The following is a 16,433-nucleotide window of genomic DNA, read 5'->3' on the forward strand; positions in this document are numbered from 1 at the left end:
GAACACCTATGGCATAGGGAATACTTAACATGGTATGTGAGTGGAAAGAAAAAGGTTGAGAAACACTGTTCCAAATTATGTTCCAAACAGTTGATTTTGGTAATCCTAACATTTGGATGATGCTTCTTACTGCTTTATTCTTGTTTTGCAGCCTCATAATTGCTTATTTTACTTCCATTGGCACAACTCTGGTCCTCGTAGAAAAATGGCAACTACAGACTCCAAAGGTGATCAAAAGCTTAGAAGCAAACCTGGTTTTCCTACACATGGACCAATGAAACAATTAAAAATACCTAGGTACTCACAAACACCTGTGAAACCCAATGTCCCAAATGTTATGGAGCCCTGAAATGAAGCGACTATGTATATAATGTGCTTTAATTTCTACATGGTCAAACCAAAATGTATACATATAATCTTGAATAAAATCTGGAATGTGCACTTCAATTACACATGAATTGTTTGATTATAAATGTAAAATTGTGGAGCACAGGGGGAAATAAATGAAAGAAGTATCTTTCTCCCACCCATCATGGAGGGCACTGTGTGTATGTATGTGTATTGAATGTAATTTATATTGTATATGTGGCAGCCCGCCGCTGTGGCGATTGAGCTGGCACTCCGGGTGGCAAGCACAACCAAAGGCCAGCAGCCCACGCAGCAGCACTGGCCCCAACATGCAAACTGGCGGGTGAACTGCAAGGGAAGCTTAAATGCCACCAACCCCAAAATGGTATTGGCCTTGCTGCACAGCTAACAGACAGGGACAGCACGCAGGGGAGAAGGGCAATTGTTATGCAGGAAAGTACACGCTTTTGTTATACAATTGGTGACCCCGACGATTTAGACGGCATCTAAACCTAGTGATGAGTGAACAGGCAGCAGTCAACACGGTCACTCTCAAGCTGCTGACCTTCTAGATAACTCAACCATGCATGTGATTTGACCAGGCTGAGGCACAGTTCCAGATCTGACAGATCAAAGCAGAATACATCCGGTACTATCATGTGGTGAGCGCCCTGGACCAGGACACGGCAAGCCGGGTGGCCAACTTCATCCAGGAGACCTCATCGGAAGGCGTATACACTGCCTTCAAGGACTTGCTGATCAAGATCTTTGGGCTCTCACGGCTTGAGAGAGGGGCACGACTGCTCCACCTGGACGGGCTAGGGGACGGGCCCCCGTCAGCCCTCATGAACGAGATGCTGGCCCTCCTGAGCAAACACGAGCCTTGCATCATGTTTGAGCAGGCATTCCTGGAGTAACTGCCTGAGGACATCCAAATGCTCCTGGCTGACACAAATTTCAGTGAACCCCAGAAAGTCACAGCATGAGCGAACATTCTATGAAAATAAAAGAGAGAGTGCTTGGCATCCATGGGGCTCATCACTAAACCCCGCAGCTAGACCTGTGAAGAGTCGCCAAGAGAACAGCAGTGCCCCAAAGGAGGTGATCCAGATGACCAGTGGCATTTCTACCACCAGAGATGGGGCGGTGGAGCCCGCCAATGCAGGCCGCCATGCACATTTCAGGAAACATCGGGGCCAGCTGTCGTCAATGGCCATGACAGCTGGCCACCAAGGCAGTCTCCTGTACATTTGGGACCACCAGTCCAGACAACGCTTCCTTGTGGACACATGAGCAGAGGTCAGTATCCTGACCCTGCAGGACACCAGGAACAGGCAGTTGGGCCCCACACTGAGGGCTGCCAACAACAGCATTACGCGTCAATTAGGTCAACAGAGGCCATTCAGAAGCTTCCCCAGGCCCAACACAATCAAGGGGCTAGAGGAGTTCGTGGGGATGATCTATTTATATTACATGTTCATCCCCTCAGCTGCCTAGATCATGCGGCACTTGTTTGCTCAGATGGCAGGCAAGGTGAAGGACATCACCTGGAACAAAGAGTCAGAGCATGCCTTCATGAGGGGAAAGGAAGCCCCGGCGGATGCTGGTCTCCTGGGACATCCCAGGTCAGAAGGTCCAACTGCCCTGATAGTGGATGCCTCAGGAACGGCGATTGGTGAAGTTAGCGGCTGCTGGATTTCTTCAGCAAACATTTGCAGCCTCCAAAACTGAAGTACAGTGCTTTCAACAGAGAGCTACTGGCACTGTACTTAGACATCCACCACTTCAGATACTTCCTAGAGGGAAGGTCCTTCATGGCTTTCACAGATCATAAGCCCCTGACCTTCGCCTTGGCTAAGATCTTGGATCCCTGGTTGGCCTGCCTGCAACGACACATGTCTTACATCTCAGAGTACACCACAGATGTAAGACGCATCTCTGGCAAGGACAATCTGGTGGCCGACGCACTGTCCAGGCAAAGTATCCACGTGCTATCAAGGGGAGTGGACTGGTGACACAGGCGGAGGCGCAGCAGAAAGATGAGGAGATGCCCCAATACAGGACTGCTATATCGGGACTACAGCTACAGGATATCCCAGTTGGCACAGGCAACACCACCCTCCTGAGCAGCGTGGCCACAGGTCAGGTCAGACCCATCGTCCAGGCAGCTTGGTGATGACGTATTTTTGACTCCATCCACAGACTGGCTCACCATGGTCCGGCTGGTGGCCAGCAAATACATGTGGCATGGATTGCAGAAACAGGTCAGCAGTTGGGCGAAGGTGTGCACACAGTGCCAAACAACTGATGTACAGCAGCACACCAAGACCCCACCTCAGCACTTTGAGACCACAGAACGAAGGTTCGACCACATCCACGTGGACATAGTAGGACCCTGCCAGTATTCCAGGGTTTCAACTATCTGTTCACGAAGGTCAACCACTTCACCAGGTGGCCAGCAACAGTCCCACTGGCAGACATGTCCACAACCTCATGCGCCAGGGCCCTCATCTCATCCTGGGTGGCATGGTTCGGGTTACCGTCCCACATCACATCTGACAGAGGGGCCCAGTTCACCTCCAGTCTGTGGTCCAACCGCACCAGCCCGTGAGGTGCCCAGCTGCATCATACAACAGCCTACCACCCACAGTCCAATAGGTTGGTGGAGCACTTCCACAGGCTCCTCAAAACCACGCTCGTGTCCAGACTCCAAGGAGCCAACTAGGTAGACTAGCTACCAAGGCGGACCTGAACACCTCTTCAGCCGAACTCGTCTATGGAGCTCCACTGGTGTGCCCGGGAAAATTCGTACCATCCCCAGGCGGACAGCAGGACAACTCTTCAGCGTCCCTCAGCAGGCTAAGGAAAATAGTCGGCAACCTGGCCCCGATTCCACCTTGTAGCTTGGACACTCGAGGACCAACACACCCAAACACCTGTAACACTGTCTACTGCTCAGAGGCCATACGAAGATCTATTCTGGGTCATCCACAACAACAGGGCCATGTTCGAGCTGGAAGTCGGAGGCAAGATGGAGGTACCGGGCGCACCTGGTAGAGACAACAGCACCACACTGAAGAAGCAGACCACCGAAGGCTGCAAAGACTTTGCCTCCGGGAACCAAGGACAATACTGCCAATTCTGGGGAGGTCATGTGGTGGCCTGCTAGTGCAGCGATCGAGAGGTGCTCTGGACAGCGAGTGCAACCAAAGGCCAGCAACCTGCGTAGCGGCACTGGCTCCAACAAGCAAACTGATGGGTGAACGGCAATGGCAGCTTAAAGGCCAGCGACCCCAAAATAGCACTGGCCTTGCTGTGCAGCCAACAGACAGGGACAGCATGCAGGGAAAAGGGCATTGTTATGCAGGAAAGTACCTGCACACGGGAAACCAGCTTTTGTTATGCATGTTGTGACGTCAGCCAAGGTGGGCTATGGCGGGAACAGTGCAAGTATAAAAGTCGCGGCTGAACCCTAATAAAACTCAGAGCTTAACCTGACTACACTACATGTGTGTGTCTTCTTTTGAGTAGCGCACAGGTATACACGCTCCTGTGGAGCAGCACTGGTCACAGACCTCCAATCAGAGAAACACCCCTCCACTACTATCCTCTTGTCTTCTATGGCCAAGCCAATTTTCAATCCAACCTATCAATTCACTGTGAATCCCATTTGTCTTATTACTTTGGATCAGCCTACCATGAGGGACCTTGTTAAATGCTTTACTAAAATCTATATAGACAACATTCTCCTCTCTTCATCTTTGGAGCCTTGAGAAAATTCAGTCAAATTCGGAAGACGAGACTTGCCTTACACAAAACCAAAGTGACTATACCTAATGAGCCCATGCTTGTATTAATTGGGATCACTCCTATTCCTTTGAATGCTCTCTGATAGCTTTTCTGTCACTCCTGTAAGGCTCACCAGACTACAATATGCTGGGTTATCCTTATTACTCTTCATAAGCAAAGGGACAACATGGACTATTCTCCAGTCCTGAGAACCTTGCCAAAGGCAAGGAAGGATACAAAGGCCCAAGCAATCTCTTTTCTTGCCTCTTTCAATAACTGGGAAAATATCCATCAGAGTTTGGAGACAGTCATGGAGCCAGACAACAGAGAAACAGGCTCTTCAGCCACTCCTGACTATGGTGTCCAAATTGTCTACCAAATCTAGTCCCATTTAGCTGCATATCTTCCATATCATTCTTCTCTGAATCTTTCCTATCCATGTGCCCGATTAATCAGTTTAAACATTGCAATTGTCCCCGTTACAGCACTGATTTACCACAGCTTACAAATTAAGAATACACTCACTCGTTTCTTTCCGCATACCATGGTCGACTTTCTTATTCACTAGACACAACATTGCATTCTTCAACTTCCCCAACATCATCCAGCCAAACTACTCTGCCACATGCATGATCCTGACGCTCTCCTCCTCCTGAATCTGAGATCCATCATCCATATATTGACGCTTAACACATCTGCACATGCACACTATTACTCCCATGTGTTATTTACGTCATCAGCGGCGACTGACACCACTCCCGACGAAGGTAAGTAAGTGACTGCGAAAGCTGCACACCCTCCCCACCACCCCCCCCCCCCTCGCCTCCAAAGCTGATTGGAACTGTCCCACTAAGCAATGGCCTGGAATGCTGACATTTTGGCTCAAACTTGTTGGATAGTGCAAGACAGTCAATGCACGGTCCAATAGGCAAGGGTGCAACTGACCTTCTGATTTTGGCTCTAAAGTGGAGCATGGACCGTCGATATATGTTGGCTTCAACCTGTCGATAGAAACTGTGTCAGCTTTTCCCTTCCTGTTGATCACAAAAGTTTCAGGTGGCATCATAAGACCTGAAAAGGACCATTGTAATTGGGCTGAAGAGGTTTTCGAACAGCATCATGCTGAAATAACATGAGTACAGCATTGTAAATCATTTGGCACATATACTGCAGGTGACGCCTACCAAATAGGAGTAGGTTGGAGTAATCTTATTTTTTATGAAGATGAGCAACATAACTAGTTGGATCATAGAAGATTGTACTTGGACTTGAATTCACAAACTTGCTTGGCAAGTATACTAGGACATCCAGGATCTGCCTTAACAGCAGTACGTATACCAAGAAGAACCATGGGCAAACATTTGCTCCACATAGATGCATCATCACCTGCTGTTCATGCTGCCTTCAATTGTCGATGGAAATGCTCAACGAGTCCGTTGACCTGCAAATGCATTACTCCCATGTATTGCTTTGCTTACATCATCAGCGGCAACTGGCACTGCTCCCAACGTTGGTAAGTACACAACCTTGATATCCCCACCTTTTTTATTAGCAGTATTTTCAATATACTCACCATGCTCTGTGTAAAAAAAAATCCCTTCTAAATAATTTCCCTCAACTTAAATCTATGCCCTCTAGTTTCCAACTCTTCTACCCTAGGAAAAAGACATTGACTATTTACTCTATCCGTGCCCCTCATGATTTTATACATTTCCATTCAAGTCCCCCTTAGCCTCCAACACTCCAGGGAAAAAAAATAGTCTCTTAAGTCTCTTATAACTTAAGCCCTTCATTTCAAGCAACATTCTTGTCAATCTTTTTCACTTACCCATTTTAATGATCTTCAAGTGACCCAACCTTCCATTCTTGATATCAACATGGCCTAGAATATCAGGATATCCTCCATGCCTTTCTTCTTGGTGAATACTCTTACAAATGACTCATTTAGTACTCATTTACTTTCTCTGGCTCCAGACAGGAGTCCCCTCCTTTGTCCATGAACAGCCCTAAGTCTCTCATTAGCTACCCTCTAATAAAAGTATAACATTCCTTGGAATTCTCTTTAATTCTACTCACCAAGTACATTTCATGGGTCCATTTGACCTACTTAATTTCTTGTTTGAGTTCTTTCCTGGTTTATTTATAATCATTAAGGATATTGTCTGATATCTACTTCCTAAACTTTATATATGCTTCCTTTTTCTTTAACTAAAATGTCAACATCTTTCATCACCTGAGGTTCCCAAACCTTGCCATCCTTGGGTTTCTTCCTCACAGGAACATGCCACAGCTGAATTCTGACCATCTGGCCTTTAAATTACTTCTACATGTCAGCTGTGAACTTACCCAACAACATCCACTCCCAATCTACTCTCCCTAGCTTCTCCCTAGTATTGCTGTATGAGTTTTTAGATGGCCAGAGAAAGGCTCATGAAATGAAGCAATTTAATGGTGAAAATGTACAATGAAAACAATATATAGTATTTTGAAGTAATGAGACATAACGAAGAGGAGGGAAGAGAATAGGATTTAAAAGCATAAAAGCCTGGTAGTGCATATGCACAAGTTCCTGAAGATAATAGGCTAGTTCATGAGGCAGTTGATAAAGTATGTGAGGTGTATGACTTAGGAAACAAGAATATTGATAATGGAAAAAAAAACACAAAGAAATCAGTCTCCATCCTTAAAAATCAGTGATTGGGCTTTAGCTGGAGTGTTGCTTACAACACACATCACACTCTAAAGTATCTTTATGACTTGGTGATAGATTTAAATGATTTAGAGATGGATTTAACAGACAAGGTAAGGTAGTCTGAAGATTAAGCAAGTAGGGAGAAAATGTTTCATCTAATAGAAAGTCAAATATCAGAGATTAAAGATTAAACAATTAAAATGAACATGATTGAAAGACCTTTTTACATGGAGGCCTATTAAAATCTGGGATAATACCTGAAATCGGTGAAAAAATGTTGATGGAAACATTAAAAATATTATTAGAAATGGACATAATTATGTCTAATTTATGGAGAAAATGCTAAGATTTTCATTATACATTAAGTATGTATATTTAAGTTACTAAACTGGAGAGATCTTTTAAGGAGCTGCAAAAGTATGGCCTTCATTCTGTACTGGAAGAATGTCACTGGCTGGGGTTAGCATTGAAAAAATACAGTGCCCACCATAAAGACACTTTTTTTCCCTTTATTTGCCCGTTTCACAGTTTTAAATTTGTAATCGAACATTTCACATGTAATTAAAGTTCACATTCCAGATTTTATTCTCAGTTATTTGTATACATTTTGGTTTGACCATGTAGAAGTTACAACACTTTTTATACATAGTCCACTCATTTCAGTGCATTTTAATGTTTGGGACATTTGGCTTCACAGGTGTTTGTAAGTACAAAGGTATGTATAATTGCTTAACTGGTGCAAGTATAAGAGAGCTAGGCTTGCTTCAAAGCTTTTGATCACCTTTGGAGTCTGTAGCTGGCATTTTTCAGTGAGGAACAGAGTTGTGCCAATGAACGTCAAAGAAGCCATTATGAGGCAGAAAAACAAGAATAAAATAGTAAGAGACATTGCCCAAAACCTAGGATTACCGAAATCAACTGTTTGGAACATCATTAAGAAAAAAAAGTGTACTGGTGAGCTCAGTAATCGCAAAGGGACTGGTCTTCCAAGGAAGATCTCCACTGCTGATAACAGAAGAATTCTCTTCATAGTGAAGAAAAATCCCCAAACGCCTGACCGACAGATCAGAAATGTTCTTCAAGAGGCAGGTGTGGATGTATTAATGACTACTGTCCACCGAAGACAATGAAAAGAAATAGAGTCTAAAAAAACCTCTCCTCATGTAGTAAAATGGCAAATATAGATTCTAAAGGTGATCAAAAGCTTTGAAGCAAGCCTCGCTCTCTTATACCTGCACCAATGAAGCAATTAAACATACCTGAGTACTTACAAACACATGTGAAGCCAAATCACCCAAACATTATGCTGCCCTGAAATGAGAGGACTATGTCTAAAAGGTGGTGTAATTTCTACATGGTCAAACCAAAATATAAATACAAATAAATGAATAAAATCTGGAATGTGCTCTTTAATGTGAAATACTTGTTTATAAATCTAAAACTGGAGCACAGGAGCAAAGAAAGGAAAAAAGTGTATTTGTTCCAAACATTATGGAGGGCACTGTGCATGGGACAGCATCAGGCATATAAAGTGAATGTATGGAGGTGAGTACACTGAATTTCACTCATACTCTTGCACAGCTCAAGCGATCAAAGACAAATTTCTTCCCATATGATTCTACAGCACATAAATACTGGATTAATATCAATATTTCTGCAATGGAAGGACTTCTGGATGAATAATGCAGAGTGAATGTATTACAAATGTATGTTATCTGTGTGATATTATTTTTATCATACCGAAGTTATATTCTCACTATTGTCAAAATGCATAGAAATTCATTCCACCTATTCTCTTTATTTATACTGAATTGGTTTCGTACACTTCTTCTGTTCCTTGAAGACATTCCTCTTCCCTTTCCAGTCCCAGTTTCCGTGTCAGGGGGACAGCAAACTACACCTGTTCAGGAACTTATCACTAGATCAATTGAAATAATCCTAAGAATGTTAATTTAGCCAATAACAGTTGCTCCTGTGATGCTCTTATGCCTTTATGACACAGTGGGAAGTAATTTAGCCTCTTGAGTTCATGTCATCCCTCTGCCCAATTCCATTCCCTCACTTTTTCCCCCAGAAATAAATACAATCCTGAGGATCAGCTGTGAATGACACTAGAAAGTGGAATGGGCAATTGTTAGGAAGTCAATTAGGTATGGAGATTAAATGAAAACATTGATCTACATTGGTGATGCCAGAATGATGCTCAGACAGTCTGTGTGCATTAATCTATTTTTAGAGGTAATTCATGCAGAATAGAATTGTTAATGTGCAGTTAAAACTGCCACGGCATTCTTCCAAGCAATTCTAAGTAGGCATTGTCGCTAATGTGCCAATACAGATCTGGAGACTAATGCCCATAGGTGTGGGACTTTCCCTCCCTTCCCAGATTGTTTTGAACACACAACTTGTGTGGTCTGATGCCAGACTATAAAACAGGAACTATTCCATCCAACTTCAGAACAATGGAGTGCATAACAAATGTCTGTTTGCTGAAATAAACATGCAAGCATGTACTGTATGGACAAATGTCCTAAAACAGGATAATACCACCAGAAATATTCATAGCTGTACATACTGGATGTTTTTTAAAAAGTCTGCATCGCCAATTTAAGAAGAAATCACATAATGGGATTATTTAACAATATTTGCAAAAAGGTAGCAAACAAATCATAAAGGAAATAAAACCACACAGGGAGCAATGTAAATGTTTGCTGGATGAAAATAGTAACTAGATATCAAATATATTTAATTAGCTGTATCACTTAGGGATGTCCTTAGGTCATAAATGATGATAAATGACAACACTTTCACTTCTATAAAAACAACGCAAGATCTCCAACAGTGGTTCCCAAACTTTTTTGGTCTGCCGCCCCATGGTCTCCAGGCCACATTCCGTGTTGAGTGGAGTTGGGGGGATACTGGTGGCACTGAACGTGGTGGAGGGGGAGGGGGGGTCAGTGACAGCACTGATTGGGGTGCGAGGGTTAGTAACAGCACTGTGAGAGGGTTAGTGGCAGCGCTGAGAGGGGGGGTGGTGGCAGTGCTGAGAAGGAGATTTGTGGCAGTGCTGAGAGAGGGGTTAGTAGCGGCGCTGAGAAGGAGGTTAGTAGCGGCTCTAAGAAGGGGGTAAGTGTTCGTGCTGAGATGGGAGTTAGTGGGTGCGCTGAGGGGGGATAGTGGCGGCGCTGAGAGGAGGGTTGGTAGCGATGCTGAGAGTTGGGTAGTGGAGACGCTGAGGGAGGGTTGGTGGGAGTGCTGAACACCACCAACATGGCAGCCACTGAGTCTTGCTCTTGAGGGATGCCTTGTCGCTGTTTATTGTGTCTATCGGCCATTGATTGTAAGCTATTAAAAACATGTTTGTACTCCTCACTTGTCTGAGTGCAATCACTTGTGTTATAATTTTAATAGCTTTGAAGCAGGATGGATGCCCTGAAGCCAGGCATGCTCCAGGTCGACCCTCAGAGGAATTTGCCTACTGGCTGGAGTACTTCCAGTCCTACCTGATGGCCACACACAAGAAGTCTTGAAGGCTTGAAGGCCCACTACATGAGGCCTCAGAACGACATACTGGCGAGACACAGGCTCTCTCCACGTTGACAGTGTTCCGGGTGAGTCGCTGGACGATTATGTCCTTAAATTGTGGCCCCTGACTAGAAAATGCCACTACGAAGCAGACACGGCCCATGAGAGAAAAGCAACAAATCCGGGACACTCTCGTGGCAAGAGTGAGGTCGGGTTACGTGAGGCAGCAACTGCTAGAGTTGGGGAATAAAGACTTGGCCAGTACCCTGGAGCTGGTGAAAGCACTCGAACAGGCCCAACTGGGAGGGGATGACCTTATGGGCGAAAGCAGCGCTTTTTCAGAGGACCAAATCATTGGGGCACCAGCGGTCCCAGCGCAAACTGCTATGGTCATGTGAGACCAGGGATGCTACTTCTGTGGACAGGCACAGCACCCCTGCACTCGATGCCCTGCGAATGACGCTATGTGTTCAGGATGTGGTAAATGAGGGCACTGGTTGAAGGTTTGCAGGGCAAAAGGGAACCCAAAGAGGGCAACCACATTTGCGATCCCCGAATCAGCATTCGACCCATGCCAAAGTCCCGAAGTGCTGGCCTCAACCTCTCTGAACTGCTCACCACTAGCATCTTGCTGCATCTCATGGCGAGACCTGCCACCAGAAGTAAAGAATTGTGGGTAGCAACGGCAGCCATCTTGTCTGCCCGTGGGCCAAGAGGAGGGAGTCGATATCGGAGAGCAATGGAGTTTCCGGAACACTGGCATCAGTCGTCCTGGAACAGGCAATACCTCACCAATTGAATAACTTGACGATCGAGGTGAGGGTAAATGGACACTTGACTGATAGCTTGGTAGTCACTGACTCCACTGAGAGCTTTATGAACTCTGCAACTGTTCTGTGGTACAACTTACAAGTGTTCCCAATGGACTATCATATTTTCCCAGCTTCGCACTCACACTCTGCGACGATCCAGGGGTATTGTATAGAACATCTAACTGTAAAAGGTCGGAGGGGGGGGGCTATTTTGTAAGTTCCAATTGTATATATTGAAGGATTTGTGTGCTTCTGTGTTGCTGTGCCTGGACTTCCTGTGTCACCTTAAAAGCATGACCATGGAGTACTCTGGCCCACTTCCTCCAATCATGATGCAGAATGGAGGGTCCCAAAAGCTGGATGCCACATGCAGCTTCTCCACTCTAAATATTGATCCCTACCACTGTTTCCGAACCTGATTCCCAAATGCAAACCAAAGAGCAGGCGATACAGTGCGGGGGATCGGGAATTTATTAGAACCGAGACACAGCGGCTGCTCAAAGAAAACATAATTGAGCCTAGCAACAGCACATGGAGAGCCAAGATGGTAGTCATGAAAGGGGAAAAAAAGTCCAGGTTATTGATTGACTACAGCCAAACAATTAATCGTTTCACACTCCTGAATGCCCTTCCCTCGAATTTCGGACATGGTAAACAAAATTGCACAGTATCATGTCTCTTCAGCCATCGACCTGAAAACTGCATACCATCAGTAACCGATCCGTTCTGAGGACCATTCCAACACTGCATTTGAGGCAGATGGATGGCTTTATCAGATCCGGAAGGTCCCTTTTGGCATCACTAATTGGTTCTCGGTCTTCCAGAGACAGATGGGCAAAATGGTCGACAATTTTGGGTTGAAGGCCACCTTCCCTTATCTCAACAATGTCACTATTTGTGGACACTCTCTGGAAGATCACAATATCAACCTCCAGAAGTTTCACCACACAGCCAAGGCCCTGAATCTCATGTACAACTCCAGTAAGTACATGTTCTGGACTAAACATCAGGCGATCCTCAGCTATATGGTGGAGAATTACCTCAATAAAATGCAGATCCTCAGCTATATGGTGGAGAATTACCTCAATCAAATGCACGCCCTATTAGACCTCCCAATCCCAAAGACCATGAAGGCCTTAAAGAGGTGCCTGGGCTTCTTCTCTTACTATGCCCAGTGGGTCCATCACTACGTACATAAAGTCCACCCCCTCTTAAAATTCACCTCTTTCCTATTATCGATGAAACCCAGGTGGCTTTCAACTACATTTGGAGCTACATCACAAAGGCCACCATCCATGCGGTGGACAAGAATGCACCTTTCCGGGTGGAAAGCTATATCTCACACGTAGCTTTGGCCTCTACCCTTAGCCAGGTGGGCAGGCCAATTACCTTCATCTCCCGCACCCTACAAGGCCATGAGCTTCGGATCCCATCAGTGCAGAAAGAGGCTCAAGCCATTGTTGAGGTCATTAGGCACTGGATGTATTACCTGACCAGCAGAAAATTTACACTACTCACTGACCAGTGATTGGTGGCATTTATGTTTAGTAATGCACAAAGGGGTAAAATAAAAAATGATTAGATCACTAGGTGGAGGATCAAACTCTCCACCTATAATTATGACATAGTATACAGGCCAGATACTCTCAATGAATCTCCAGATGCCATGTCACAAGGAAGCTGTTCCTCTACACACATCAGCCAGTTGCGGTCACAGCACAATGAGCTTTGCCACCTGGGCATCACTTGCATGGCTCATTTCGTCAAGGCATGCAACCTGTCCTAATCATTGAGGTTATCAAGGAAATGAGCAGGTCCTGCCAGGTCTGTGCATAGTGCAACCACTCCAACAAAGTGCACCTTATAAAGGCATCCCACCCCTTCAAACAACTCAGTGTCAATTTCAAAGGTCCCCTCCCTTCCACCAACGGAAACATGTATTTCATTAACGAGTATTCATGTTTTCCATTCGCCATCCCCTGCCCAGACATGACCATCACCACGGTCATCAGGGCCTTGCACTCTATTTTTCACCCTGTTCAGGTATCCTAGCTATATCCATAGTGACCAGGGCTTTATGAGTGAAGAGTTACACCAATACCTGCTTGTAAGGGGGATTGCCTCAAGCAGGACGACTAGCTCCAATTCCTGGGGAACGGACAAGTTGAAAAAGAGAATGCTACTGAATGGAAAGATGTGAAATTGGCTCTCCGGCCCAAAGGCCTTCCAGACTCACACTGGCAAGAAGTCCTACCCACAGCGCTCCAGTCCATAAGGTCATTCCTCTGCACTGCAACCAACGCAATTCCTCACGAGCTTATGTTCACGTTCCCGAGTAAATCCACGTTCAGGACTACTCTCTCGGCTTGGCTAATGGCACCATGGCCAGTCCTGCTGAGAAAGTACGTGACAAGGAGCAAAGCAGACTCCCTGATTGAGAAGGTGCACCTGCTGCACGCCAACCCAACGTATGCCTACGTGGCATATTCTGATGGCAGAAAGGACTCTGTCTCGATCAGAAACCTGGCACTACCGGGAATGAGGATCTGATGCCTCAAATGAGCCAGGAACTACCAAGTACACCCCCCAGGGTTCCGGAGGACATTGCTCGAGAGCCAGAGCCCTTGAGACCCAGAAACCCTGTACTGCAGGGGTTCCAGGAAGTTCAGGACCTGCAAAGTCCACCAATACTGAGGCGCTCAACCAGAATAACTAGACCCCCTGACAGATTTAACTTGTAAATATTTGTAAACTATTAATTTTTTTGAATTTATGGTCTCTGTTTTTCATCCACAGGTTCTATTCTGAAAGAAGGGGTAAATGCAGTGAACTGGAATTCACTGTCTGTGCATTGTTCTGATGGCTGGCTCGTCCCTTGGCTCCACCCTCACCTACCCCAGAATAAACCCTGGTTTTCCTACCTTACCTTAGATTCACCAGAGGACTATTGTGTCTACCGGCCATTGATTGTAAGCTATTAAAACTTGTTTGTACTCCTCATTTGTCTCTGAGGGCAGTCGCGTTACACCCAAATCCATCAATTCATTTAACCTTAAATATGTTTAATGAAGTAGACTCAACTGCTTCCCTGAGTATAGATTTCCACAGATTCACTGTTCTCTGGGAACAACAGTTTTTCTTCATCTCTGTCTTGAATCTACTCCCCTGAATCTTGAGGCTGTGTCCCCTCATTCTTGTCTCACCTACCAGTGAAAACAATTTTCCAGCCTCTTTCGTATCTATCCCTCTCATAATTTTATACATTTCTATAAGATCTCCTCTCATTCTTCTGAATTTGAGTGATTATAATCCCAGACAATTTAGTCTTTCCTTGTAGGTCAATCCCCTCATCTCTGGGATCAACCTGGTGAACCACCTCTGATGAGCACTGATTAAATTACCAATAATTTTCTGTTTCCTGGTAAGGTGAGAGCTGGAGGGTGGGGTGTTGAATTTAGAAACGGGGTAGATTTTCACTCAGAGAATAGTGGGCATAAGGTCCAAAGTGGTGGTGGCAGATATGTTAGTTTCCTTTGAAAAAACACTTGGATAAAAACACTGTATGAATAGGAGGGGAATGGGCCTAATGCACCAAGTGGGACTAACACAAGAGGTCACATTGTTTGGCATGGACAAAGAACTTGGGGGAATAGGCATGAATCACAAAAGGTCGGTTTGCAAGTGCAGCAGGCTATCAAGAAGGTAAATGGAATGTTTATCTTCATTGCTAGAAGGATTGATATTAAAAGCAGGGAGGTTATGCTGCAAGTGTACAAGATACTGCTGAGGCTGCATCTGGAGTATTGAGTACAGTTCTGTTCTCCTTACCTGAGGAAAGATGAAAGAGATGGTGCAAAGCAGGTTCACCATGTTGATTCCAAAGATGAGGGTGATAGCCTATGAGCGATTGAGTCATCTGGGATTGTACTCGCTGGAAGAATGAGAGGGGATCTTATAGAAACGTTTAAAATGATGAAAGGCATAGATAAGATAGAGGTTTGTACATTTTTTTCCATTGGTGGGAGAGACTAGAATTAGGGCCCATTGGAGATGAGGAGGAACTACTTTTCCCAGAAGGTGATGAATGTGTAGAATTCACTGCCAATCGAAGAAGAGGAGGCAACCTCAGTGATTAAATTTCAGAAAAGGTTGGATATTTTTTTTACAGAGTAAAGGAATTAAGAAATATGGGTAAAAGGCAAGTAAGTGGAGATATCCCTATTGTCAGATCAGCTATGATCTAATTGAATGGTGGAGCAGGCTTGACGGGCCAGATGGCCTTCTCTTTCTTCTATTTCTTATACTCTTATGACACATTGGGCCTGTGTGCCTGTTTCCTTATAGGACTCTATGACAAGGGTGTCATTTTGAATAAGTTGCTGGAGGAATTCAGCAGTTCATAACAGCATTTGTGAAGGCAAAGAAATGGTGAAAATTTCGGGTCCAGACGCTTTAGTACTAGGTAAGTTAAGGACCAAGGAAACTGTTGTGTCTGGGGGAGGCAGGACGAAAGCAGAAATGTGGAAAAAATGCAGGTGAGGACTCCCATCAACCACAGTGGAGGGAAATTTCAGATGTCTTGGAGGAAAAAAAATACCTAATGTCGATTAACACGTGGTGGAGACAGAGAACCTCTGAAAGATATGGTGTCTCCACAAGACACAGGGTGGGAGGTGTAGTCAGGGTAGCTGTGGGAATCGGTGGGTTTATAGCAAATGTTAGTGGAGATCTCCTTACATGGAGATCGGGGTGGAGGAGTGTCTGCACCTAGTGTGACAAACTATCCAGTCTCTTGTGCCTCCATTTTACTGCTCAGTCTTGTGCCTCCGATTCAGTTGAGAGTCGAGCTCCAAAGTGCCGCTGGCTTCAACGGGTGCCTCTTACCGGCTCTTTGGGATGGGTGCCTCGCAGGTGCGCTGTTGCTGGTCGCAGCCAGGTAACTCCGGGCTGTCAGTCAGGACACGGCGGCGGGCCCTTCTGATCATCCCATCAATCCCCACCCACCAGGCGACCCCGGGTGTGACGTCACACTTCCGCAAGTTCAGACGATGAGATCACGACGTTTACCATATTTGGAAGCAAATTTCCCACGTCCCCGGACGGGCATTCCGGCGCCCAACCTACGTCAGCACGTAAGCCTCGAGAGGTTTGGAGAGAGCGAATTAGAAGCGCGCAAATTCCTTAGAAGGGAGTAACTCCTGGTTTAAACTAACTTCCTTTCCCGGGCCTTTTATATTTCACGGGAAGCGTAAATGTTTCCAGCCCTC

The 16,433-nt window shown here is 45.4% G+C and overlaps 2 long non-coding RNA genes across 3 annotated transcripts in view; one reads left to right on the top strand and one right to left on the bottom strand.

Moving 5' to 3' along the window:
• LOC138763781 (uncharacterized) overlaps window positions 1-447 on the top strand; it is a 40,201-nt gene extending 39,754 nt beyond the window's left edge. Inside the window, exon 4 of the long non-coding RNA XR_011357783.1 lies at window positions 152-447. This is a non-coding gene — a long non-coding RNA (uncharacterized lncRNA). The remainder of the gene's footprint in view (window positions 1-151) is intronic.
• Window positions 1-16,189, bottom strand: part of LOC138763780 (uncharacterized) — a 42,866-nt gene extending 26,677 nt beyond the window's left edge. For both annotated transcript variants that reach the window (XR_011357782.1, XR_011357781.1), the window contains exon 1: window positions 15,904-16,189. This is a non-coding gene — a long non-coding RNA (uncharacterized lncRNA). The remainder of the gene's footprint in view (window positions 1-15,903) is intronic.
• Between the last annotated feature and the right edge of the window lie 244 nt (window positions 16,190-16,433).

The sequence above is a fragment of the Narcine bancroftii genome, chromosome 5 (genome assembly GCF_036971445.1).
Source record: "Narcine bancroftii isolate sNarBan1 chromosome 5, sNarBan1.hap1, whole genome shotgun sequence".
Lineage (NCBI taxonomy): Eukaryota > Metazoa > Chordata > Chondrichthyes > Torpediniformes > Narcinidae > Narcine > Narcine bancroftii.